Source organism: Rhipicephalus microplus, unplaced genomic scaffold (assembly GCF_043290135.1).
Source record: "Rhipicephalus microplus isolate Deutch F79 unplaced genomic scaffold, USDA_Rmic scaffold_14, whole genome shotgun sequence".
Taxonomy (NCBI): domain Eukaryota; kingdom Metazoa; phylum Arthropoda; class Arachnida; order Ixodida; family Ixodidae; genus Rhipicephalus; species Rhipicephalus microplus.
In genome coordinates, this window is record NW_027464587.1 from 35,877,762 (window position 1) to 35,903,447 (window position 25,686).

Consider the following 25,686-nt stretch of genomic DNA (forward strand, 5'->3'; position numbering starts at 1 on the left):
CAATCGTAAGTACGGTTAATCGCACGCGACAAGCCGCGGCTGGGTAGTGTAGGACGAATAGCCTGAGACTGTTGAATGACTGCCAAATCGTGAGAAATATGATACCCGTAGCGCAGAAGGCGGTTTTACAACACGGAATCACGATGTGGCTCGGCGAGCGCAATACCACAGGTTGAGGAGGAAGTGGAAAATTGGACACTGATGGAGAAACCTTACTTCTGTGGCGCTTGCTGCAAGAGGGCGCGACGGGCAAATGGCCCGAAAGGAAGTAAGTCACTCCGCCGAAGGAGAAACGGAGCCAGTTGCTCAATTCACGCTCTTTTTTTTTTCAGAGTCTACGTCTATTGCTTATTGCATGAGGCAGTTACCGGTGCATTGACTGTTCGAATGAATGACAATAAAAATTATAGACGGACAGCCGCGGAGATTACTGATTTGTTAGATTCCTGGCTAAACGTTACCGCCGCGAGCACCAAGCATGCACCACTGCGGCACCCGCTTCCATTGCGTTTCACTCCTCTTCCCTGCAATCCGCGCACCCGGGCGTCCAAAGACATATTTGTGTTTAGCTGCCGGCGGCATGTACAAAATAGTAAACAGACAATTCAGCCATGGAGCCGCTAAAGTACACGCGACCAAAAAAACATTCCCAGGAACAAGGTCGAAGCTTTTTAGTCCGTGAGCGCGTAAGCGTACACTGCACGCGGCAAGTGGGCTCACTTTTCAAAATGTTGCTTGAGTTCTAAAATGTTGCTTTGCCTTCATTACGTTGGGGCCCATGATCATCCATGTGCAGGAAGTCACTGCGCGAGATTACGGTGGTCAGCGATTCGGAGCTTTACTCACTTTCTGCGTTTCAAGCGTTGTGATTGGTTCCTTTGAGATGACTTGCCATGGGCTGAAACCGAAGCTGCGACCTTCGAATAATGCGTCCATATATAGCCGACTAAATTGGGCGGGCGTAATAGCCACCGTGGTAACTCAGTTGGCAGAGCACTGAACGGGTTAATCAAACGCCCCTGGTTCGGTCCCTGCCCGCGGCATGTTATCTTTTCATACACTTTTCTTTCTTCCATTACCTCATATAACACACCCTATACTTTCCTTGACATGATTGTCTGTTAGATCTCATTATTAATGCGTCTAACAGAGAAAACGAGCCCGTTAGCATACACTTCATTTCTTCAATCATAGTGAGCGTCTCCTTCTGGCAGACCTCTTTCCTTCAGATAGTGTACACGCTATTAGTAGTCAGCTTTTGGTTTGGTTTGGAAAAACTTTATTGTGAAGGTCGGACGGCGTGTGCCCCACAAGGTGGGCCGCTCCCACGATGGCACGAAGGCCTAGACTTGCCACCGCATCGCGGGCCCTCTGGATAGCCCAAAGTTGTGATGTGATGTCCGGACTCAACATAGCGGATTCCCACTCGCTTTGTGCATGGCTGTGTTAGGCCTTGCTATTAGTGCCAAACAAGAATATAATTATTCTGTAGATGAAAACGTGTGGAGCCTGTTTCTGCAAAAAAAGCGGACGGGAGCAGCAACGCATGCTTGACGTTGTCTCTTGGCGCCTACTTTAGTTACGAAGAGAAAAAAAAATGAAATTTATGTATCTGCACAATCCCAACGAGGTGCCCACAAATTCGGCGCAAACCAACTAGTATCTTGTACATGAAAAAAAAACACTTTTCTCTATTTAAGATGGATTAGAGTTTATTACTTGGACCAACGTTTATAAGATAGAATTAAGGCGAAAGTATCAGTCAGTCAAGAACTTTAATATATGGTCCTGAGGAGTTTAAGCCACCAGGGTGCCCACGTGGGACATCCTAGCAGCCGCTACCGTAGGCGACGCCCGAGTCGGGGCGGGAACGTGGTGGCGTTCCGCCAGTTCTTGGGCCCTCTGGACTGCCTTAAGTTGGTTTCGGAGATTGGGGCTCCTGAGTGCCTCCTCCCAGTCGGACTCACTGGTGAGAGGTCCCTGAGGTAACGCGGGACATTGCCAGAGCATGTGCGCGAGTGAACAGTACACTTCTGTGCAATCTGGGCACTGTGAATTTATGTCTGAGTTATAATGGCTGAGTCGGCCCCGTGATGGGTACGATCTCGTTTGTAACATTCTAAAGGCTACTTCTTGCGCGCGTTCTAGTTTTGAATGGGGTAAAGGGTATCGGCTTCTGTTGTGTCGGTAGTGGGAGGTAATTTCATGGAAGGTGAGTAGTGGGTCATTAAACTGCACGTCTGGGCCCAGCTCTTCGGTGGCTGATTGATCGTCACGGCGGGTCAGTTCTCGTGCTCGATCATGAGCCATTTCGTTGAGGTTGGGTTGTTGTGGGTGAACGTCTTTGCCCATGTGGGCAGGGAACCAAGAGAGGTAGTGCGAGCCCGTATATTTCCGTGTTTGTAAAATGCGGGCTGCTTCTGGAGCGATGTTGCCGGTTTCGTAAGCCCGAATGGCGGCGCGAGAGTCTGTGAAGACATTAGTGAGTGAGGGGTCGGTCATCGCTAAAGCTATAGCAACTTGTTCGGCTATGGCGCTTGTTGATAGCCTAACCGAGGCGGCTGAGCGTAGGGCTCCGTCGCCATCTACTACCGCGAGTGCGAAAGAGGAGGAGTTACCGTATTGCGCTGCGTCGACGAATGCGGTAGAGTTGCGATTCGCGGCGGTACGGTTTAGGATCGCGCGAGCGCGGGCCAGCCGTCTGCCTTCATTGTGTTGTGGGTGGACATTTCGCGGAAATGGGGTTACCATGTAAGTAGCTCGGACAACTCTGGGGAGGGTTACTGCGCGTTCAAGGCAGGGGTGTGGGGACATGCCGGCCTCGCTTAGAAGTCGGCGGCCTGCCTTGGAGGAGGAGAGGCGGATCACTTGGGCCGTGGTCTGGGCCTCGATCACTTCATCGATGCCGTTGCGCATGCCTAGTTGGTCGAGACGGGAAGTGCTCGTGTTTTGAGGCAAACCAAGGACTTGTTTAATGCTTTTGCGCATGAGTGTGTTTAGTTTCGTCTTTTCTACCTTCGTCCAGTTGTGGGCAGAGGCGACGTAATTGATGTGACTCATTAGGAACGCGTGGTATATGCGCAGAAGGTTGGCCTCTCCAAGGCCTCGTCTACGACCCGAGACTCGCTGAATGAGTCGGAGCATGTTCTCTGTTTTTGCTGTGATATGTTTAATTGTTCTTGCATGACAGCCAGTGGCCTCGACGAGGAGGCCGAGAATGCGTATGGAGTCCACTCGGGGTATTCGCTGCCCATCTTTGGCGTGTAGCGCTATGGGTAGATCACCTAAGGGTGTTAAGTTACGAACGCCTTGGCGAGATTGCCGGTACAGTAGCAACTCTGATTTTGTGGGCGACAAACGAAGTCCAGTGTTTTTTAAGTAGGCTTCTGTGGTATCGAGAGCAGTTTGAAGGGCTTGCTCCAACTCCGCCAATGAGCCTCCTGGGCACCAGATGGTGATGTCATCTGCGTATATAGCATGGTTTATGTTTGGGATGTCGCGGAGTTTGTCAGATAGTCCCTTCATTACTATGTTAAAAAGGAGTGGAGAAATGACTGCCCCTTGTGGTGTCCCGTTGGAACCTAATGTGTAAGTATCGGATGTAAGTTGCGATAAATGCAGCTGAGCTGTTCGATTTTGCAGAAAAGAACGAATGTACGCCTGGAATCTTTTACCGAGACCAAGGCTGGCAATGGATTCCAGTATAAAGCGGTGTGAGACGCTGTCGAATGCTTTAGTGAGGTCTAGGGCGAGAATGCCACGAACATCTCTCGTTTTTGAGTCGAAGATCTGTTTCTTTAGTAATAGCATGACGTCTTGTGTTGAAAGGTGCGGACGGAACCCGACCATGTTGAACGGAAAGAGTTCGTGATCCTCTATGTAGCGCGATACACGATTTAGGATGACATGTTCAGCTGCTTTTCCTATGCATGAGGTTAGGGAAATCGGGCGTAGATTGTCGAAGTTGAGTGGTTTACCTGGCTTTGAGAGAAGGATTACCGTGGCCGTGCGCCATTGTTCAGGTACCTGGCCAGTTTCCCACATGTAATTAATGTCTTTTGTGAGTAGTGTGATGGCTTGGTCGTCTAAATTTCGCAACAGGCGGTTGGTTACCTTGTCAGGACCGGGGGCTGATCTGCTGTTGAGGTTGTGTAATGCCTCCCGAATTTCTGACTCCGTGAAGGGTTCGTCGAGTTCGGGTATCGTTTCGCATTCTATTTCTGGGTAGTCGGTGGGTTGTGCTGTGTTTAAGGGGAGGTGACGTTTGGAGATTTCTTCAAGAAAGGATGAGTTTGTTCCTCCCATCTTTTTGTGCGAGTGTAGGAGCCGGTCTATGGCATGACTCTGGTTGTTTTTTGTTTCGCAGTCGTCCAGCATGTATTTTAGGAGGTTCCATTTACCCCCAGTTCGCATGCGACCGTCGACCGCCGAGCAGAGTTCATGCCATTGGAGTCGTGTGAGCTCCGTGCAATATTTGGCAATGTCTTGGTTCAGTATTGATAGACGTTTTCGTAAGCGTCTGTTTAGTCGTTGTGTTTTCCAGCGCGCGAGTATTGACGCTTTTGCCTCGAGCAAATGTGCGAGGTGTGGGTCCATTCTCGGGACCTCGAGTTCTGTTTGTATTGTTTTCGTTGTTTTGGCTATGTCTTCCTGAAGTGAGGTGAGTAGTTCGATGAATGTGTTGTATTCCTTTGTGTTGTTTTTGCGGAGGGTGCGGAAGGCATCCCAGTCCGTCAGCGTGAATGTACGGGGTGGGGCTGATGCGTTGGGTAGTTCGGTTCGTATGATGAAGTGATCGCTGCCCAGATTTTCCTGCGTATTGGTCCAGGTGTGGCCTGTGACGTTACGGGTAAATACCAAGTCCGGCGTAGTGTCGCGTTGTACCGATGTTCCAAGTCTCGTAGGGAATCGGTGATCTGTGATGAGTGTGAGGGACAAGTCGTCAATTGCTCGCGTGAGGTTAGTGCCTTTAGCCGTTGCCTGGGGGTAACCCCATGACGGGTGGGGGGCATTGAAGTCGCCTGCTATAACAAGCGGAGAGTTTCGCGCGAGCGTTGTGGCTTTAGTTAAGAGCGCGTGGAAGGACTGTCTGTAGTCTGACGGGGAGCTGTAAACGTTAAGGATAAAAACGCTTTGTTTTAAAAAACGGTTTGGTACGAGTTCGACGAGTATCGCTTCCAGGCGGCTGCGGGTGGGTAATACCTCATGTACTATGTGAGCAAATTTCTTGCTAATCAGCGTGGCTATACCTCTCTTGGTATCCCCTCGTTGTGAGATGGGGTGGTAACCCGATAATGTGAGAGTATCACAAAGGGTCTCCTGCAGTAATATTACATGAGGCTTCTTGGGTTGCGCTTTAATGTACTGCAGCAGTGGGGTTTTACGGGTCGCGAAGCTAGCGCAATTCCACTGCCAAATTTCTAACGTGTTTTGGGTTGTGGAAGCCATGATGATTACATTGAATTTGGTGGCCCAGGCAGATTTGCCGTAGGATCCACAGAAACTACTGTTCTGGCTTTGGTTTTAGCTTTTATGGTGGCTTTTTGCTCTAGTGCTTCCACCCGGCGTGACAGCGTGTCGATGTTATCGTGGTTTTCTCGCGTGAGACGTAAGATTTCGTTTAGAGTGTCTTCTGGTGAGTCGCTGTCATTCGTGTCCGCTTCGCGGAGTGGTGGGGCTCTGCGTTTAGGTTTTAGGCGAAAGTATAAAATAAGCTTTTTTTCCCTCAATAGCATGAAAGAAGAAAAATTATAACTGGAAACTAAATTATGGTCCTTATAGCGACAAAAGTTCAGCTACACTGTAGCACTGCAAATAGGGCTAGACTCCTTAGTTTTCACACGAGTGACCAAGCCCTGTTCCACACAATTAAAGTACGCAACAACTAAACAGTCTGTTCTCATACTTTAAACTATATATTCACATCTAGGCAGTGCACAAAAGATTTATTCTTGGAGAGTGTGATGTTTTAAGAGAGGCAATCAGGTGTATAAAGGAAAGAATAAATGACTTAGTATACATCCTTCATGTATAGTGACAGTGTTGAATAGTTTTTTTGTGAAATGTAATGAGTCATATGATGGGACCTTCACAGCACGTAATTATTGCTAGGAATGACTGAGAAAGTGAATGTTATAGCAGTGCTTTTAGTCCTTCCTGCTTCAAAAGCTTCTAATAGCAAAAAACTTTCTAAACGATCTAACAACGAAAAATGAAGTAGCGTGAATGTTTATAAATCCCCAAGTACGTATACCTACAACACAAAATTCATTATTACTATTATGAATATTCCGGTACCTACCGTACATGTTAGACTTCACACTTTACAGCACTTATAAAATTCATAAATCACACCCGCAACTTCGTGATATGACAAATAATGATCATGAGACTGCAACTGAGCCCTGTAATAGAAGGCTGTCGGACGATGTGTGTGAAATAAATGTCCTTCAATACAACAAACCACACCCGACTCCTAATGAAGCAACAGATAGTGATCATAAGATTGGAACTGAGCAGTGCGCAGAACGCTTTCAGACATTGTCTGTGTTGAAAAGAACCTCTAGCGCAACTAACCGTACCTGGCACTTCGTGATGCGACAAATATCGGTCATAAGATTGCAACTGAAACTGTATCAAAGACATTAGCACGTTGTCTGCAATTCAAATATCCTTAAGTACAACAAGCAGCAGCCAACACTTCATGATGTCACAAATATCGATCATCAGATTCTAACTGAAACCTATGAGGAAGACATTTGGGCGTTGTATGTAGTCAATATACCACAGTTTTTTAGCGCATGAAAAAATCGGGGCAGGTAAAGACTGGAGAGGTGCTAAGAAGACTACAATTTGACGTACCAGCACGTCCAGAATGATGCGTTACGATATGAGTCATTAGATTGCCATTGAAACCGTATGGAAGCCTTTTAAATGTTGTCTGCAGTAGAAAAATCATCTAATGCAAAAAACACAACAAACACCTCATGATGTGTTCAAAAGTGTTGCTTGTTGGGAAGTTGGTACATACTTAAACTCGAAGAAACCCACTAAGACACAACAAAAAAAAAAAAAGAACTGAGAGGCAGAAGCAGAGAATATGAACACCGAGGTGGCTACCGAAAACACGTTTATTTATTATCAAGAAAAAAAGACCTCGTGCTAAGTTCGTTCAGGGTATGCACAAAAGCACCACGCTGAATCACTGCGACAATGTTATCCGTGCAAATCACCACGGATCAAGAAAATCGCACTCTTTCTAGACCAAAGCACAGAAGTTGCGCTTCCACATTTTCCCGGACCAAGTTTCCAAACATGGCTGTACAACCACACTACTTACAATGTAGTGAAAGTTACCGCCAGCGCCATAGGGTATATGATTCGCATGCTCCCGCAAATGAACATTAATGCATCGACCAGATTGTCCTATGTAGTTGCTTATCTCAAGTGGGCGGAATGCTATAGACCACACATATGTCACATGCGCAGTAATTTTGACATGCTTAATTTCGAAAACTCTGTTTTGTGTGCTGAGCTGCGTTGGCCTCTTCTACAGACCTGGGTGTTTGCTTGATGAGGAACAGACCAGTGTGATATCGTTTCTGCAAATGCAAATTTGCAGGCTTGTGTAAAAAGGTGGCACAGCTCGGCATACAAAGCAGAGTTTGTGAAATGACGCCACAAAGATTAGCGCTATAAGTTAGATTGTGATTGCAGCTGAGTGCTAAGTAGGTTTCACTTTGTTGGTAGTCCAAATATCCTAAAAGATTTACGAACTGCACCTGAAACTTCTTGATGCGACAGATATCGGTTTTAGGAGTGAGCCGAGCACTGAGTAGAAGGCTTTCAAATGTAATCAGTTGTCAAAATACCCTGTAACATAATAAACCATGCCCGAAACAATAAGACACGACAAATATCGGTCATAGGATTGCACCAAAGTACTGCATAGAAGTCATTGGCAACTTGTCTAGCATATAAAGCGAATCTCTTGATATTTCCAACATGCTTAATTGCATTCCTAGTTCGAGGTAACGCATATACAAAAAATGAAAAAAAACCTAATTGTCAACCTACCATCTTATTTATATTACTAGTAGCTGTTGTAAAATGTTAGAGCAGGTTGTTGCCAAATATGTTAACATATTTTTATCCTAAAATAATATTTTATCGTAATATCAACGTGGTTTCTGAAAAATAAGTCTACGGTCACTCAGCTTGTGTCCACAGTGCATGAATTCGCATAGGTTCTAGACATATCTAGGCAGACTGGTGTGTGTCTGTGTGTGTGTGTCTGTGTCTGTCTGTGTGTGTGTGTGTGCGTGTGCGAGTGCGAGTGCGCGCGTGTGTATGTGTGTTTAGATTTTAGTACAGCTTTTGACAAGGTGCCTCATGGAAAACTTTTATTTAAGCTCGAAAACATTGAGCTTCCTCCGGGGATTGTTAGATGGATTCATGCATAATTAAAACCAGAATTCGATTTGGTGAGGTTGTGCTTCTTTTTTTACGTGTTTCTTCTGGTGTGCCACAAAGTTGTGTTGGACCCCTTTTACTATTCTTAATTTTGTTGAAGGATTAAGTTAATGTCATATATAAGTACACATATATTCGATTATTCGCGCATGTTTATGTTGTTCTTTAAGAACTGCGATGTGTAATAGACCCCACCACACGTTACTTCAGCAACCTCTCACAAGTATAAACGAATGGTGCCAGAACTGGGGCATGGAACTCAATGGTGACAAAACAGTTCTCTTGAGGATAACAAGAAAGCTAGCTCCCAGCCTTTACACTTACTGTATTCGCAATAACCCACTCAAAGATGTAGAAAAATACAAACATCTAGGAATCACTTTGACGAAAACACTTGCACGATCTGACCACATTGCAAGCATATGCAAGGCTTCACTTGAGAAACCATGGTTTCCTAAAAAAAGGAAAGTTAAATCATCCACGAAGGAGACCAGGTTATTGATATAAAACGCCTGTGTTAGATCAGAGCTTGAGTATGCCTCGGTTGTTTGGGACGCTCAATGTTCCAAAGATGTTGTCTTGCTTGAAAAAAATCAGCGGAAGGCTGTGAAATTTATTTTTGGCAAATAAAGACAATAGTTTCCAACACAAATAAGCGACTTCCTGAAATCTAAACATTGCTATCTCTTAGGAACATTAATTGGTTAATGTTTCTACCGAAAATTCTTTCCGGTAAAGCTATAAATCTGCCCAACTGTGTGAAATGCCTATCTTCTACAAATACAACACATAACCATTCATATTCATTGCAAATTCAATGTATATTCATTGGCGGCTATTTATGCTCCTACTGCTGCTTTCCAAAATAGTTATTTTTTTCCTGACGACTATTGCTGACTGGAACTCAACTTGTTGGCAATAAGGCATTTCAATGCGAAGATAGTGAAAAACAACCTGAAGGTTTTTTTTATCTGCTTTATCTTTTTAGGGATGTATGAATATGGCGTGCTGGCAGCGCTCGAGTGAAATATTTGTAGACTTATGCTGCGTATAAGCGTTTAGTTCATTGTTTATCTGCCGTAACACTGCTGGTAAAAACCTTTATAATTCTTCCAAATTACGTGCTGCGACAGTGTACAGCTTTCCATTTTTGTTGTTGTCGATAAATACTCTATGCAAGTACATACATGGATTTGATGTTTCAAGCCATCTAATATTTACATCAGCTCAAATCTATCTGGAGGACCAGATGAATGCGTGCATATTTCTGAATGGTCTCACAAGTGTCTGTGGTTGCAGATGAGGCACTGTTTGCATTATATAGGTGCATTTCCAATTGTTCTGTACATACATATTGTGGCACGCTCTACTCTTATTACTATCATGCCATTGTGCAGCTTATTTCAGCTCACTTATAAGCTTTTAGCTAATTAACTTGTAAGCTATTTCTAACATAACCTTTTAGCTAATCAGCTGTCCAGTCGAAAACAAAACGTGTATTATATTTTATTAAACTGTAAAACTACAGACAAGCGCCATTGTTTGCCTGGCTGTGAGTATCAGAAGGCACTTGAGAGAAAAGAAGGAAGCAGACAAAGCAAAAAGAATGGACTAGAGATAATATGTGTGATAGCAATGCTGCAGGACTAGGTGGGTGCAATTGGCCGTGTGCCAATGTTTGCTCAACGGAGAAGCAAAACAGTTATGTAGTGAAATAGCAGGCAGCACAAGCAGCGCTTATCATGTAACTTTCTTTTTCAATCACCACACTCGCGTACATTCGAGCTTCGATTTTCGACATGACTGTAAATGAGACTGCTAACACCTCAATATATCGGCATGGCTGGTACCTGGCACGAAATCACGAGACACGGCTGAAAACAAGTTCACGCTAGTTGTTAGCTTGGCAACACACGCACAAAATTTGCACTGAAGAAATCCTTCAGCGTCGTAAAATCCTCGAAAACTTGATCTGACAACATACGTTGTCAGCACATACGTTGTCAGATCACCGAAATGCGTTGGCAAGTGCAAGGTTTGCTATCAGCAATGATGAATTCCGATGTTTGAAGCACACACTGCTGATAGAAACTCCATTGTTGGCGCCCCGCCATGTTTCTGGAGTCATACAGGGTGTTTCGAGATATGTGCCTAATATTCTTCAAAGATTACAGATAAAAGGCCTCTGCGTGGTACTTGCGGCGTTGTCTTCCTGTGGTGGAAGGCATCTTCAGATCAGTACTAACGTTATTTGGAGCAGTAATTATAAAAATTTACACAATTTACTTTCTAACCAGTGGTAATAGCCGATGAAGAACGTACAGCGCGAACACAAGACGGGAATACTAAAGAGGGGACACAGACAAGCGCTGACTAGCAACTGAATTTTTATTAACACAGAAGCGGAAAATATATACGGAAAAAACAACAGAAACAAGAAAACTGAAAAAATTACAGCATGACAAAGATTCTTCCATGTTATTGTTACACGCGCTCTTCTAGAAAAGATAATTCTTTGGCCGATAACCCGATGGAAGCCATGCTGATGCATAGCGACCCTTCTTTTGCGATATGAGCGGCTTCAATGATTTCACGAGTACGCATGTCCTGATGTCTGCCGATGATTGTTGTTTCTTCAAACAGGGGTGTGCAACCACAGGAACTGCAATGAATGGCCAAAAAACCTTCTTTGGCGTTGCGCACATTATTTTTGTGCTCTCGGAGGCGGTCATTTAGACACCTTCCAGTTTGGCCTATATAACAACACCCGCATGAAAGTGGAATGCGATAAATGACATTATGTGAACAATCTAGAAATTTCTTACGATGCTTGGTAGTGCACTGGCGTTTCCTTTTTTTGACAGGACAGGTGACACGTGAAAGATATGACAATTTGTGAGGTGCTGAAAAAACCACTCGAACGCCGCACTGTTGCCCTATTTTCCTGAGACGATGTGAAATATTATGCATGTATGGTATGACCGAAATCTTCTTGCCTCGACCGGTTTCCATGCTTGCCTGCTGAACATTTTCCTGGCAGCTTTTCTTCTTTTTTCTGTATATTACTTCCGCTACCGATGTGAGCAGCTTATGTGGATAACCTGCTGCTTCGAGCCGACGAATCTGCGCCAAGAAACTTCTAGTGACAACGTGGTGACATGATTTATCTAATGCGTTGGAAAGACATGTTTGAACAATGCTTCGCTTGACTAATTTTGTGTGTGACGATGTGTACGGCAACAACGGTTTTTGTGCTCGTGGTTCGTACATCCAACATGAATGTTGATTGGCAAATGTTAGTCTGAGATCTAAAAAACGAATGCTGTTGTCTTCTGGCATTTCATGTGTGATACACAGCGGCGACAGGCACTCTTTAAATAATGATATGAGGTGACTTGTTGCAACTTGAAAGTTATCTGCATTGCGCTTGAGAATCACTAGATAATCATCTACAAAACGGAAGGTTTTCAGAACACTGCTACCATTGAGCCGTGCGTTAAGAGCTCTGTCTAACTTTGCTAGATAGAGGTCACTCAACAGTGGGGCAATGCATGAGCCTATAGACACACCATTCTTTTGAAGAAAAATTTCATTGTTCCATTCAACATAGGTAGATTTAAGGTAAAACGAGACAAGGTCAAGGAAAGCACCGCCACTAATACAAGTCGTGTTCTGGAATGCTACGGATCCAAATTCATCGATGCATTCTTCGATACATGAAATTAGTTCTTTGGATGGCAGAGAATAATACAAGTCTTTCACATCGATTGAAAAGGCGGTGAGCTGTTCGTTCGGGTTTTGGTTGATGAAGCTTATGACCTCTTGCGAATTACGGATGAGGAAAGGATCATCAATTTTGAGCAGCTTCAAATTTTGTTGAATGAAACTCGCTAGTGCTTTCTGCCACGTTCCTTTTTCTGAAATTATTACGCGAAAAGGTGAGTCTTCTTTGTGGGTTTTGCATGAAAAAAACATATCTAGGGCTAAATTCTGACATTTACCTATCGTTAGTGCCAGCTTTTTTAGATCTAGTTGCGAGCAAAGTAAGATGGCTTTTTCCTTAACTTTTGCTAGGGATACATCAGGGCATCGTTTAAACACAGAGAGAACAGCGCCATGCGCTTTTTGAAGGTACACATCATTTGGTAGTACAGCAAAACCTCCCTCTTTATCTGCTGGTACAACACACAGTTCATTCCGGAGCAAGAACGTGGAGACTTTCTTTAGAGGCAAGTTGTGGCTTGTGGGCTTACCATGCATCAGAACGTCAACGCCCTCGGAAACGCACCTGTCGCATTCATTCGTCGGTGCGAGGCTTGAGACCTGTCGAACCACAGATAGCAGCTCCGCGGGAGTCTTTCTCTGTTCCACTGCAAACTTTGGGCCCAGCCCCAGGGTGCGGCGCACTTGTTCTGAAAGCTGGACGTCATCAGCGACGTGGACGACGCCTTCCTGACGCGGTCTAGTTGGCTGCACAATCCGTAGTTGCCTCAGAGCACATTGCCACATATGTTCGACAGTGGAGTCTATAAGATTGTTATATTCTCGCCACCTTTTTCTCCTGCCAGCTGGTAGCCTTTCGTTGTGGTGAAGTTGTAGATTCAGGGTGTCCCGGTGGAGTCGTGCTTGCCTTTGCCATTCGGACCTTAGGATTTTGCACATCCTAACGCCATGGTGGTCCGAAGGGCTGAAGCCACCAAACAAGCTTTTTACTTCCGGAGGGAGCTGTTTTTTTCGAATGCAGAATGATAAGATGCGGGCGCGGCACAGGGCGACGGAGATGAGGGTAATGAGCAAAGAGGAATGCACAGCAGTAGGCGTCAAGAAGCCCGAGGAACTAGAAATATAACTTAGAAGAGTGAAACTTTGGGCTAGTTGGTATTGCATGATGAAGAACGTACAGCGCGAACACAAGACGGGAATACTAAAGAGGGGACACAGACAAGCGCTGACTAGCAACTGAATTTTTATTAACACAGAAGCGGAAAATATATACGGAAAAAACAACAGAAACAAGAAAACTGAAAAAATTACAGCATGACAAAGATTCTTCCATGTTATTGTTACACGCGCTCTTCTAGAAAAGATAATTCTTTGGCCGATAACCCGATGGAAGCCATGCTGATGCATAGCGACCCTTCTTTTGCGATATGAGCGGCTTCAATGATTTCACGAGTACGCATGTCCTGATGTCTGCCGATGATTGTTGTTTCTTCAAACAGGGGTGTGCAACCACAGGAACTGCAATGAATGGCCAAAAAACCTTCTTTGGCGTTGCGCACATTATTTTTGTGCTCTCGGAGGCGGTCATTTAGACACCTTCCAGTTTGGCCTATATAACAACACCCGCATGAAAGTGGAATGCGATAAATGACATTATGTGAACAATCTAGAAATTTCTTACGATGCTTGGTAGTGCACTGGCGTTTCCTTTTTTTGACAGGACAGGTGACACGTGAAAGATATGACAATTTGTGAGGTGCTGAAAAAACCACTCGAACGCCGCACTGTTGCCCTATTTTCCTGAGACGATGTGAAATATTATGCATGTATGGTATGACCGAAATCTTCTTGCCTCGACCGGTTTCCATGCTTGCCTGCTGAACATTTTCCTGGCAGCTTTTCTTCTTTTTTCTGTAAATTACTTCCGCTACCGATGTGAGCAGCTTATGTGGATAACCTGCTGCTTCGAGCCGACGAATCTGCGCCAAGAAACTTCTAGTGACAACGTGGTGACATGATTTATCTAATGCGTTGGAAAGACATGTTTGAACAATGCTTCGCTTGACTAATTTTGTGTGTGACGATGTGTACGGCAACAACGGTTTTTGTGCTCGTGGTTCGTACATCCAACATGAATGTTGATTGGCAAATGTTAGTCTGAGATCTAAAAAACGAATGCTGTTGTCTTCTGGCATTTCATGTGTGATACACAGCGGCGACAGGCACTCTTTAAATAATGATATGAGGTGACTTGTTGCAACTTGAAAGTTATCTGCATTGCGCTTGAGAATCACTAGATAATCATCTACAAAACGGAAGGTTTTCAGAACACTGCTACCATTGAGCCGTGCGTTAAGAGCTCTGTCTAACTTTGCTAGATAGAGGTCACTCAACAGTGGGGCAATGCATGAGCCTATAGACACACCATTCTTTTGAAGAAAAATTTCATTGTTCCATTCAACATAGGTAGATTTAAGGTAAAACGAGACAAGGTCAAGGAAAGCACCGCCACTAATACAAGTCGTGTTCTGGAATGCTACGGATCCAAATTCATCGATGCATTCTTCGATACATGAAATTAGTTCTTTGGATGGCAGAGAATAATACAAGTCTTTCACATCGATTGAAAAGGCGGTGAGCTGTTCGTTCGGGTTTTGGTTGATGAAGCTTATGACCTCTTGCGAATTACGGATGAGGAAAGGATCATCAATTTTGAGCAGCTTCAAATTTTGTTGAATGAAACTCGCTAGTGCTTTCTGCCACGTTCCTTTTTCTGAAATTATTACGCGAAAAGGTGAGTCTTCTTTGTGGGTTTTGCATGAAAAAAACATATCTAGGGCTAAATTCTGACATTTACCTATCGTTAGTGCCAGCTTTTTTAGATCTAGTTGCGAGCAAAGTAAGATGGCTTTTTCCTTAACTTTTGCTAGGGATACATCAGGGCATCGTTTAAACACAGAGAGAACAGCGCCATGCGCTTTTTGAAGGTACACATCATTTGGTAGTACAGCAAAACCTCCCTCTTTATCTGCTGGTACAACACACAGTTCATTCCGGAGCAAGAACGTGGAGACTTTCTTTAGAGGCAAGTTGTGGCTTGTGGGCTTACCATGCATCAGAACGTCAACGCCCTCGGAAACGCACCTGTCGCATTCATTCGTCGGTGCGAGGCTTGAGACCTGTCGAACCACAGATAGCAGCTCCGCGGGAGTCTTTCTCTGTTCCACTGCAAACTTTGGGCCCAGCCCCAGGGTGCGGCGCACTTGTTCTGAAAGCTGGACGTCATCAGCGACGTGGACGACGCCTTCCTGACGCGGTCTAGTTGGCTGCACAATCCGTAGTTGCCTCAGAGCACATTGCCACATATGTTCGACAGTGGAGTCGAAAAATAATGTGCGCAACGCCAAAGAAGGTTTTTTGGCCATTCATTGCAGTTCCTGTGGTTGCACACCCCTGTTTGAAGAAACAACAATCATCGGCAGACATCAGGACATGCGTACTCGTGAAATCATTGAAGCCGCTCATATCGCAAAAGAAGGGTCGCTATGCATCAGCATGGCTTCCATCGGGTTATCGGCCAAAGAATTATCTTTTCTAGAAGAGCGCGTGTAACAATAACATGGAAGAATCTTTGTCATGCTGTAATTTTTTCAGTTTTCTTGTTTCTGTTGTTTTTTCCGTATATATTTTCCGCTTCTGTGTTAATAAAAATTCAGTTGCTAGTCAGCGCTTGTCTGTGTCCCCTCTTTAGTATTCCCGTCTTGTGTTCGCGCTGTACGTTCTTCATCATGCAATACCAACTAGCCCAAAGTTTCACTCTTCTAAGGTAATAGCCGGTCGAGTCAAATGGGCGAATTCAAGTCCTTCATACGAATAGTCCATAGCCAATTTGCTATTTTTAAAAATCAGCCACCGGTAATCACCACGCACATATGCAATCTTGCCTATTTAGCGGGCGAAACCGAAACCGACGCATCAAACACCGCATCTACCATTCACTTCAACATCAGCCTCAAATACGACACTGTTTTCCTCGCATTGGGGGAGAAGAATAAGCGAGCGCCGACAAGCGGCCTTGAAGCGAAGTGCCTAAATAGGTGACCGGTAATATGGGCAATCGCAGGAAACTGAGGGAAACGACAGCTTCCGGTTCGACGAACCACGCGGGTTAGCAGGCGCGCGCGCATTTTTGTACCGCTCCGTTAAAAAAAAAAACACCTCCCCGTGCAATGTCAGTGCTTTAGAAGTTGGTTCTTTTTTGATTTAGCTAACCGTGACTTTGAAGACGACAAGCTACGAAAGCCATGAACGGTAAGGAAACTTTTTTACCGCACTTAAGTGATCTGCAATGCTTTTATTCTGCTCAGGGGTACTGTCTGTTTGGCTATAGCAGATCTGTCGATGCAGAAGACAGTTTTTATTGTTTGATACGTTACTGAAGATACAAAATCGCTATTTTAAAGATCTCAGGGGATTGGAATGACTGTAGCAGTGTGCTAAGAGTTCATTTTGGGATCACTGCTTCGGCCGACATCGTCAGTTTATTGGCGTGAAGCGCAGCACTTATTGAGTGCGTTGAGATATCTTTTTTTTTTACCTTCAGTGTGTAAATAAGATGCATTTCTGAGTAAAAGCCAGACGCCTATTTTAACGCTGATCTTGGTCAAGCTGCGCGGCACGGCGGTATACATGACCGAAACAGTCAGATATATACGGCACCAAATAATCGAAACCCCGCGTTTCCTTAACGCACTTCTTCCTTTTTATTTTTTTTTTGCCGTCCTGGCGCACTGTTTTACCGAGGTAAGCGCAAATAGACTCGTCCAGCGCTTCGTGCTAACTTACTGTTCGAGTGTAGCTTTCGCGTTTTTTAGTCATATATATGGGTGCAGTGGCCGGCGCTCATATCATATGGCAGGTATAGGTTTCGCCCACGCGTTCGCATATTATATTTGCTAGGCGCGCCTTCGCGGAAATTTATTACTCCGTATATCATTCGCAGCAAATTCATGCGTAAGCCTTTTATTAGTGCCAGATATACACGTGAACCAGTGAGAAAGTGGTCTTCGCACACCCCGACTTCAACGTTCGGTACCCAAAGTCTACCTGTCGCTGTGGCTCTCTTCACAGCCGCAGCCCGCCTCATTTCTCTTTTTTCATTCTATCGAAATGGATACACGCGTTTGCGTTCCACGCTCGAGTTCGAGAAGCCAACGGCTCAGCAACCGACCATGGTTTATCAGAACGAAGATAAACGGGCGACCACGCGCGCGAATCTCGAATAATCTGACGCATGCGGCAGAGCGTTTCACCATCATCTACTCTTCTCGAACCGGAAGCCGGAAGCAGACTGTACATCCCAGAATCCCTAGCTTTTTTGCTGGTCGCCTGTTGACGGTTGATAACGGCGAAGGAAAGAGTTTCCTCGCTGAGGGCTTTTCGAAATGAATGGTACATGCGTTTTTTGGTGCATCAGTTTTTTCATTAGGCTCATTGCATCGCTCCGGGGAGATTGTGAATGGTTGATTTTCCAAAATTTCAAAGTGGCTGTGGACTATCCGTAGGAAGGGCCTGAATTTGCCCATTTGACACGACCGGCTATCACCACTGGTTAAATAGGTAGTGTTAATTTCTATATTTACTGCCATAAATATGGTTTGTACGCTACTGAATATCTCTTCTGCCACAGGAAAGGCAACGCTGCAGATACCTCCTTGCTGTGATATTTAAAAAATCTTGGACACATTTCTTGAAACACCCTGCATATAGTGTCTACACTTCGACGGAAATTTCCTTTGACCAATGTTCCTCACATGTGCCGGTGCCATGATCTCGACAATAATAATATCTTGGGTTTCAAGTCTCAGAACCATGGCATGATTATGACGGACGCCGCCCCATTGGAAGTTTCAACCACCTGGTGTTCTTTAACGTGCGCCGAATTTAAGTACACGGGCCTCGAACATTTCCGCCTCCATCGAAAACCCAGCCGCCACCGCCGGGATTCGATCCTGCAACCTTCGCAATACCAGTCAAAGGCCATAACACAGTATTACAGTGGGGCGACGCGAACTCGTTTATCGCTCTGCATTGACTTCGCGTTTGGCGAGTGCTCACGCTCAAAACTTCTACCCTCCGAAGCCTGTTTACAAAAATTCCAACCGCTGAAGCAGAGATAAACAATGACCAAAGCGCAGGAGCATGGATATGCTACAGTAGCCTATAATGAAGCGTTTGACGAACCATCGTCTGGCGAGGAAACATAAGTGTGCAACAAACTTACACTCGCCAAGGTAAAAGTGAAAGTAAACAAGCATTAACGATTCGGGCCCCGCACAAGTCCCTTGATCACAATGAAGATGCAAGCATGGGCATGCGGCTATTTATAGGACAGGTGGCGCAGCGTGCACGTGTATATCTCTGGTAGATTGCCGTTTGTCCTGTTTATTGTGCTGTTAGTCGACTGAATGTAAAATGATTCTAAAAGAAGACGGGCAGATAAATGGCCCCAGTCAAGCTACAGTAGCCTGTAAACGCTACAGTTGCGTGTACTTGTTTTCACTCGGCCGACAATCGCGCTCAAAACCGGCGAAAGGACTGCCGGCTGCCAATCACTGAATTTTAAGGCATCGCTCGAAGTCGGCACGAAACCGGGTCTCAGTGGTGGCACTCGCCGTCATCCATGTATGATGGCGCGGTCATTCAGGAACGTTTGGACAGCAATGTTATCGCTTGCGCCAAGCACCTGGCGGCGCCTTTGAATCCACCGTCACAAGACATAGCGGTCGGAAGTATCGCGGCCTCTGGTTGGTTAGCGCCACCATACGCGCGGCGACGCAAACGAAATATCGGGCGTCACTTGATCACTCGCGCGTCGTCGCGTATCCCCCTCCGTGGCAGACGCGGAGTTAGACGCGTATACGCGTGCCAGCGGTCAATTGGGGATGAACACTGCCGGCGAAGGTGGTTTGTTGTCCAATTAGGCCGCGGCAGCGGCAAGGCAGTATCCGCGCAAGCACTCCTTATTAGACCCAGCATGATAATGTAGCTATCGAGGGTGAGCGATAGTTATACATTATGATGCAGTTCAGATGCAATCCGATAGATCGGCACGGGGCAGCAGTGTTCTGGCGACATTGCTTTAGCGGCGACGTTGAAGTGGCGACATCCCTTTCGAATCAGGAATCTGATAGAACGGTCACGCAGAGGAAGCTTTTTCCCGCCTTTTAGAGCTGCGGGATCTTTCACGAGCATTACGTCGCCCCCTACGACACGAGACGCGATGTTGTGCACCCTCCAACTTCGTACAGACTGAATTCAAGAGATCAAAACAAGAGATCAAAGAGATCTCAAATCAAGAGATCAAGAGATCTCTTGATCGCGATCAACTTTATGACCGCTGCTGCACGGTCCAAGCTAATCCGGTTCAAGATTGGGTCAGATGAAATGCCCCAGGTGGCATTTGCGTGCCGTAAAACAAGCCAGTGACAAAATTCAACGTACGGTATATCTATAGAGCCCTTCATCAGCAATGTTATTCGCGCAACAACCGCTCGAACGTCAAAAACTTTGAATGCCGTTATACGATAGTAATTTCATAAATTCATCACCCGATGAAATTTTCCTAGCACTTACCTGTATTGCTGTGTGAGATTCTTAACCTTCGCTTTTATTTGTGATGGCCCCCGCTCGTAGCCGTGTAGTCGCAGCGAAGCATCAATCTCGTTGTACGCACCATAGCGCCTCAAGTCTGCTCCAGTCGCTCCTGCCAGCGGTCAATTACTGTGAAGCTCTCTTCATTCGACTAAGAAGTGCCCGTACGTTGCGAGGTAGTCGAAAGGCTTGCGACACTCATAATCAGTTTGCTTTTAGGTGCTCTAACAGCTCCGACGGAGCGAGAGTCGAACTAAGCACTGAAGGTGACGGTCGACCGCTTGTCGTCTGCTTCTCCCGGAACTACATTAGGTCGATTCGAATCCTAAATTATGCAATACTTAAGATGTTCCCATTTAAACAGTTTATAATTTTCTTTTTTATACACATCTAGCGTTTTAAAGCGTTTTTATTGAACTATGCTTGATCTTCTTGTTTATGGCGATTTCAACAAGTTCGGCTAGCCCGTGCAGACGCCAGCAAAATCGCGATCTCTCAGGCAGATCGTGATGCGCGGGTTTCGATAGTCTCGATCCCGACCACGCCTTATCGTGAATAAAAGTGACAGTGTAGCACCACCTAATCTGGATCGTGGTTAATCCGGATCGACAGTGATCGCGATTAGAAGTGCCCGTGTGACACTGGTATAATAATCTCGGTGTATTGTGTCAGGTCAACAGCGTTAAATATTCGTTCTTTTCTGTTCTAGAACAGGAAACGCAGTCTCTTCAGACGAGTGCGGTATTCCTTCAAATGTAGCGCGCGTCTTTTTTTTCTCAGATTTTAGCTACGTAGATTAGGCGCACATATTCCAATATAATAACTCCTATTTTGGATGTTTTTTTTTAATTTCTGGACGCAACAAAAAAGTTTCTCTCGCAAAACAGTTGTGCTCGCGTTTCAATCGAATAAATACGGTAATTTTAAAATTAGGCGTACATATATCCGTAACTCAGATTCCCCACTGAATCAACAATTTTTTATACTTTTATTTCCCAGTATTCGGAACGCACCGAAATGCACACGAAGTTTCAAATATAATAACAAAATTGGAAATATGACAAGATGCTGCATAGCTTTTGAAGTAACTAGAGCACGAAACCTTCATCTCCACCATCTGTCCTGTACCTGTCGTTTTTGTGAATGTCTAGCTTTGCGCTCTATAGTGTTCCTAGTGTTCTTGAATAATACTACCGGAAATCTATTGAAATTTCTAAAACATTGTTAATGTCCATTGTGAATTGCACTGCAACTGAACAGCAGATAAATGAAAAAAAACAACAACACAAGAAGGGAGGCATTCCGCTAATTTCCCTACAGGTGCAAAAAGATGTTTTCACTTTTCATAAACTGGAAATTCTCTGCGTAACCAATGCCAACGTAGCACACAATAGTCTCTCAGGTGGTCGAAATTTCCGGAGCCCTCCACTACGACGTCTCTCATAATCATATGGTGGTTTTGGGACGTTAAACCCCACATATCTATCAATCACAATAGTCTCACGAAAAATAATGACAACATAGTAGAATCATTTGCACGCAGCTTCGGCGGCGCAAAACAGCTGCGGGGCTAAAAAAGAAAATAGTTAGCCACAGCTTGTAAAAATACGTTGGCGTCATTCTGCATCCACGTGAGAATTCCTGTGCATTTTGTTTCCCCGAAGCTTATCAGTGCATAGGCATAGCTATCAGGACCACACGATTGTTCCAACGAAGAGGAGTGTAGGTCGCCCAGCAACAAGGTCGTTCAAACGTTACGGAGCGGCGCACAAAAAGGGCATCCCCCCCCTCCCCCCCCAGCAACAAAAGAACCGCACGTGACGATGCCAAACGGGGCTTCAACGATATAGTCCTGAGGTGACCACTGCTTGTTTTATTAGTGATGAATAGGATTCTCGAGTGCAGTATCACGAAGCGACGAAAGCGCGCATCTTTTGAAAACTCTCTTGCATAATTTCATGAAAAAAACACTTACTTTTCGCCGAAATAGTGTGAAACTTCACTAATACCTAAATTTTGATGATATCCCTCTACAACCAGAGCATGTTACGAGTAGGGTAAGTAGCAGCTGTTAGTACAGCTTGGGGAGTCCAGACCACCAGAGTGTAGCAAGGAATCATGCAGCTAAGTACAGCCTAATAACAGAAATATGTAAGTATGAAAATGGGGTTTTAAACAAGATTAAATTAGAAGCGTATTAAAAAGGTAGCAGTCACAGCGCATCGTTATACAAACAGCTATATCACAGTTTTGGTGATATAATTAGCCTGTTCATGTTCTATGTTTCTTTGTTATGCAGTTTGAAAGTGTGGGCAGTTAAAATTTTAACATTTGATTTTCGTAACTCGTTCTTGAGTTCAACACCACACTTCTGGTGGGCGTACAATATTTATTTATTTAGCACATGTAAACACTTCTTGCTGCATCTGAGAACAAGGGAGGCCTGTACTGAAATAGGAGGCACAAAGAGACGAAAGCAACCTGTACGGCTATTCCAATAAGACAACATGACAGCAATTATGAAACGCTTCAATTTCTTAGGTGGTAGAACTCATACATATTTATGACTGACACGCACACACAGAAAGATATTATATATATATATATATATATATATATATATATATATATACTTTATATATCTTATATATTATATACCATTTCTATATAATGAAATACAACGGTTCAGCTGACGCTTTATTCAAGCAACAGCAAGATGGCGCTGATGATGAAGAGGAACGAGCCGAAGACTGATGATGGTTATTGACAGAAAAGGAAGATGACGTCCAATGAATTCTTAAAATATATATATATATATATATATATATATATATATATATATATATATATATATATATATATATATATATATATATATATATACGTGTGCGTGTGTGTGTGCGTGTGCGCGCGCGCGCGCGTGTGTGTGTGTGTGTGTAAATGTGTGGCACTAAGTCAAAAAAACGTCTCATGCTCTTGCAGCAGGCGCGTCGGCAAGATCATTCAAAATTGATATGTGGCTGTGTTAGTGAAGAGTCGCGTAACCAATCATATGTTGCGGTGCTAGGCCACTGACCTGAAAGGTGCGAGGCAGATCCCGACTGTGGTAGTAACATTTCGATGGAGGCGAAAAGCCACAGGACGGTGTACTTAGACTTAATACCCCTAGTGGGCGAAACTGGCGCTGCCCCGCACTACGGAGTATCTCGGCTGTATCACATTCATCCAGAATTTAATTTCGGTGTCGGTGTCGTTGGTTGTGTACGAAAAAGTATCTACTTGTCCGTGACTGAAAAATTCCCGAGGACCATTCGGAATTTGAAAGACAGTAGCCATTCTTGGGATACTTGAACGCAAACAATTTTGTATGTATGTATGTATGTATGTATGTATGTATGTATGTATGTATGTATGTATGTATGTATGTATGTATGTATGTATGTATGTATGTATGTATGTATGTATGTATGTATGTATGTATGTATGTATGTATGTATGTATGTATGTATGTATGTCAATCGAAACGGCTAAAGTGCGACCAAATTCACAGCACCCACCAATATTGTTGAGGTTTCTGCGTTCATAGTTCTGCAATTGCCGATTTACAAGCAAGTAATACGAATATCAGAGGCACAATATCAACACACCAATTTTCTGCGGTGTGTTTCTTTTTACTGTAAAGGGCTTACGTAGGTACTTCTAACGACTGCAGCGTTTGATACTCTGCACTAACAAGGCGACCCTTTGCACGAAAAAGCGAGTTTCCTAGTCCCAAGCACCGGCGTTGCTCAGCATGTTGCTCAGCATGTCAGACGCCGTAATCATAGACTCCGCTGGAGCAGAGTGCGCGCCACAGACTGGCCGCGGTAGCAGCATGACAGAAGATTAAGACACGAGATACCAGATAGTTTTGCCACTACTGCTAAAAGAACGAGTTGCACAAAACACTGTTTTTACAGGGTGATGAGCCAGGCAGACCATATAGGCACCGTCCGTTGACCAGAGGGAGCTGCGTTGCTGGCACTACACTCTAAGACAAAAGGGTGTTAAAAGGGTGTGTGGTTCGTCCTTTTGGGGACTAATGAGGCTGCCACAACCATTAGTTCCTTTAAGGACTAATAGCACCGGGCTTAACAGTTAGTCCGCAGAAGAAAATAACATTTAGTCCACACATTTACACCTTAGTGAGTAACCGTTCGTCCCACAGTTTATCCCAAAAGACTAACATTTAGTCCCCAAATTTGCACCTTATAGCGCTACTATTAATCCCTACATTTACACTTTACCGGGCAACCGTTAGTCTTCACAGTTGCACCTTGACGGACGAATGGTTGATCCACTCAAATACTTCAATCGGATGAACATTTGTCCCCAGTTCAAACATTGTTTTTTTTTGCCAGGCCTAATACTTTCTTCGCCTGTTTTTCTGCGCAGTGATCAACAAGCTGCGCAGAAAACACGCGAAAAAGTAGTTAGCCACCTATGTGTGACTGCTTTCGCATATTCGGTAACAACGAAAGACAAAAGTGAGACACCGAAATCTTTTATTTTTCTACATACACATAAAGTTTTCCCATTCTTCTAAGTGGATTCATGGTGAAGTGTACAAGTCCAGTCTCGTTGTCAAATCATGTTCACTCCTTGTGGAGCTCCTCCGACGGAAGCGATAGATGACAGGCATTGCAGACGCCAGCGCACGCAGCCTTCTGCCTGTTGTGTTCCCATGGCTGTATGTGCAATAAGATAGTAAAGACAGTTAGACACACGCGACAGAAGATGAAGATGCACGCATATGACAAATACGTGCACGTTAATAAAAACAAGCGTTAAAATATGGCACACAAATAACTTTACCTTCACATGTTGCACTGTCCTTCTGAAGCTGCTCTGACGAAAGAGATGGATGTCAGGCATCACAGATTGCCAGTGCACACAGTCTTCAGCACGGTGTGTTCCGACGGTTGCACAATAAGTATGTGAAATAGTAAGTCACACTTGACAGAGGATGATTACAAATGCATATATAAATACGTGCAAGGTGAAATGAAAACATACGTGATATATGACATGCCACGCTCGCTGGGTGTAACCTCCTTAGTTTTAGAAAGGTCTCACGAGTGACGTGAGTTGATGAGCTCGTTCGCCTCCACTCGAGGCGCTGTAACGCAGCGCCTCCCGAATACCACTAACCGATTTTCTTGCGCAGAACATCATATAAATGTTTTGTTCACTCCCTCCACATGCAAGACTATCGTCTTTTGACGACATTTGCAGTTAAACATGCAGATAGGGGGCCATTTTTTTTTCTGCCATGTTTGGGTGAATGCGCCGGATGAAGAGCTTCATTTCTTTTATGTATATAGACACAGTTTGATAAGGCGTTGGGATACCCCTACTGAAACGTTCCGTATGCGAGTCCAATAATTCCATATGATTCCATTAAAAATACATGTTTCCTATATCTTTTCCATATCTTTCCGTAAGATTCTTACGGAAACATACGGAATTATTGGACATCGCATACGGAACGTTTCAGTAGGGACTCGCGTGTAACAAGATCTCAACCCTTTCCTTCTGCAGCGTGTTGGCAAGGGTCCTCAAGAAGTCAGTCTTGAGCACCTCCCACAAAATCAAAGAGGCTTCGTGGATTCGAAACCACGTTTTAGCAGAGCCGTCGAGGGCGAAGAAGGCGTGGCGCAGCTTCATCTCGTCACCTCAGGTGTTCAGTGACGCCAACCGAGTGAGTCGGTCGAGCCAGTCTTCTGCATCTTCTGCCGTCCAGCCGCGGAGGGTTGAAGGCACTCGGGGCTGTTGTAAAATGACAGTGGTGGGCTCAGC

The 25,686-nt window shown here is 44.6% G+C and overlaps 1 protein-coding gene and 1 long non-coding RNA gene across 3 annotated transcripts in view; both read right to left on the minus strand.

Annotated features, from left to right (window-relative positions):
• Positions 1-25,686, minus strand: part of LOC119181372 (putative peptidoglycan muropeptide transporter SLC46) — a 187,603-nt gene that overhangs the window by 151,279 nt on the left and 10,638 nt on the right. The gene's annotated exons all lie outside the window — the stretch shown is intronic.
• On the minus strand, positions 10,843-12,861 carry LOC142784541 (uncharacterized). The gene is made up of 2 exons (XR_012888677.1): positions 12,726-12,861; positions 10,843-11,134 (listed from the first exon to the last, which is right to left on the minus strand). It is a non-coding gene; the product is annotated as an uncharacterized LOC142784541 (long non-coding RNA).